Source organism: Hipposideros armiger, unplaced genomic scaffold, assembly GCF_001890085.2.
Source record: "Hipposideros armiger isolate ML-2016 unplaced genomic scaffold, ASM189008v1 scaffold_162, whole genome shotgun sequence".
Lineage (NCBI taxonomy): Eukaryota > Metazoa > Chordata > Mammalia > Chiroptera > Hipposideridae > Hipposideros > Hipposideros armiger.
In genome coordinates, this window is record NW_017731512.1 from 234,122 (window position 1) to 237,233 (window position 3,112).

Sequence of the window (3,112 nt, forward strand, 5' to 3'; positions counted from 1 at the left end):
CATCCTCCACAACTAGACTGAAGAACAAAACAACAGCAACTTGTCTGTTCCCTTTCCCCCAATTCTCCAGCGCTGTTCCCATCCCTGAAACCCCCAATAAAAATCTTAAAAAAAAAAAAAAAGAAAAATGTAAAATGTAAGGAAGCTTTGTGAACTAGAAAAACAAACTTGAATTAACTTCAAGAAAGGAAACCATAAATATGCATTTGTTATAAATAATTTGCATAAAAAATTCAGAGACATAATTTGGAAAGGTCAGTTCTCTACAGCCTATATAAATAGTATAGAAAATATACCAGAAATTAATGGTGCTTGAAATCTGCAAAATTGTATTTTTATAAATTAATTCTAAATTGATTACAAGTTAAAGTTAATCATTTTCAGGGGTTGGTTGATCCTTATTTAGATATTAATATCATAAATACGATGCAACCCTCAGAATAGGATTTAATGTCCACTGAAAACTCCTGTGCAGATCTCTATGTTAACACAATTCCTATTTCATTGGATTTTTTAAATTTACATGTCTGTGAGCTCACTGATACCTTACCTGTCTTTGGACATCCAGAGTCAGCTGGGACATAAAAAGCATACACTCAGTAAACATTTGTGGACTGGATCTGAGCTCAGTGAACTTGAGTTTTGCCAGGTCCAGTCTTTTGACAGTGAGAGGCCTTCAGAACTGTATATATGTGGAACATTTTAGAACTTTGTTATAGAAAAGAAGGGGATTTGCCCATTTCTCCATGGAAACATAATTTAAATTTAAATAATTATTCCACAGGTGATTCAATATTTATAAAGAATTTATATACAGTATACATTTTATCTCATTTTTCTAAAAAATGAATTTTTACAACTTATATTTATTTTCACCAATTATCCTTCAGTGTCATGTGTTAAACATTCTGTGATGTTGCTAGCTTACAAAAAATATAAAAATGAAAATCAACTGTATCTTCTTTCAAGTTTATGAATGAAATGCTCAAAGTTAGTACCATATAATACAAAAAAACACTATGTATATAATATTAATAAACAGGAAAAGACTGGGTTTGGGAAGTACTATTTAAACAAATCAATGATACACAATATTATTCAGAAAAAAATGTTTGTTAAATAAATGAAAAGATTGGTAGGGGCTCATTTCCTTTCCTTCAAAATAGTAGTATCTTGAAATAGATCAAGGAAGTATCAAGTAATCACTGACCAGGAAGTGTTCAGTAAAATATGTGATAGAGTTAAATATTATCCTACAGTTAATAATAAACATAAGTTTGAAGTGCACAAAGCATTAAATGAATTCACAGAGTAATAACCTGACTTCATTCACTTAGGGTTTATTAAGATTTACCAAATTATTATTATCTTAGTCATCCTTTGCTGTGTAGCCAATAAAATCTCAATGGCAATAACAAAAAGCATTTATTTTTCTCTCTGGCAAGACTAGGGTAACTGGGGGTAACTCTAACTCAGGATGTTGGTAAATTCATGTCCGTTATATGTGTCTCATTCTGGGATTCAAGATACCTGGGGTACCCAGTGAAACCTGGGGTACGGTCTTCCTGTGTCAGAGGTCAGAAACATGCTATGAAGTTCTGACAATTAAGTTCGTGAACTTGTTGCACCAATGTTGCTAACCTTTTTTGATATCAGAGGGATTATTCATTATGAATTTGTACCAACTGGACAAACAGTTAACCAAGTTTACTTTTTGGAAGAGCTAAAAAGGCTGCGTGAAACAGTTAGACAACCTGAACTTTTCACCAACAATTCATGACTCTAGCATCACGACAATGCACCAGCTCACACAGCACTGTCTTTGTTTAGCCAGTAAACAAATAACTGTATTGGAACACCCTCCCTACTCACCTGATCTGGGCAATGACTTGTTTCTTTACCCGAAGATAAAGTAAATATTGAAAGGAAGACATTTTGATGACATTCAGGAAGTCAAGGGTAATACGACGACAGCTCTGATGGCCATTCCAAAAAAAGAGTTCCAAAACTGCTTTGAGGGTGGTGGACTAGGAGCTGGCATCAGTGCAAGGGGAGTACTTTGAAGGTAACCATAGTGATATTTAGCAATGAGGTACGTAAGCACTTTTTCTAGGATGAGTTCGCAGACTTACTTGTCAGACCTCACATATCTCTTAAAGCCTAAGCTCAGAATTGGCACACTGCTGCTTCTGCCCGTATTCCATTGGTCAAAGAAAGTCAGGCAACCATGCCTAGCATCAGTGATGAATAGTCTTATCATGGATGTGTTCTCGTAGGTAGTGAATGTTGGCTGAACAATAATCTAAATAGTCTAATCTACTGTACTAATTAGCTATTCAAAACAATATATTAAAAACTGTTGGTAGATTGAGAGGAGGCATGTGGAAGGTTTCTAAGATGCTGATAATGTTTTTTTTTTTGCCTGGGCAGTGGTGACACAGGTGGGTTTACTTGCCAATAATTCATTGATCTATATCCATTCATTCATGATCTGTATACTTTTTCTGTAAATACTACACTTCAAATAGAAGCTTATATTTTATTTTTTATTTTTTTAAAGATTTTATTGGGGAGTCGGGGTAGGGGAACAGACAAGTTGCTGTCCTTTTGTTCTTCAGTCTAGTTGTGGAGGACATCGCTTCACTGGCCATGTTGGTATTATCATCGCGCTCTTCCCCGGTGAGGCAGTTGCTCCACAACCATTGGACAGCCGCTCACGTGGCTCACAGCAGCTCACGAAAGCTCACGCCCGCTGCTGGCCAGCCCCACTGCAGCCTATGCCTGCCGGTGACTCATGGCAGCCCAACTCCAGGTTGAACTGTTGTTCACTATCTTAGCTGTAGAGGGCGCAGTGTCACTAGCCCTCTACGTGGGATCCGAAACCAGGCCCTGCTGCTCAGAGCTGGTGTCCCAAGCCAACTCCTAACCAACGCGCCACTAGGCCGGTCTGCTTTTGGATATTTTAAAACAAGTGTTTGTAGAGAAATGTATTGATGATGCCAATTTGATCATGCCAATAACAATTATAACAGAATTAGAAGATAATCTGCCTCAATATATACCCCGCCAAATTTCCAAAATTCAAGTATCTTCAAATAAGTGTGACATATAT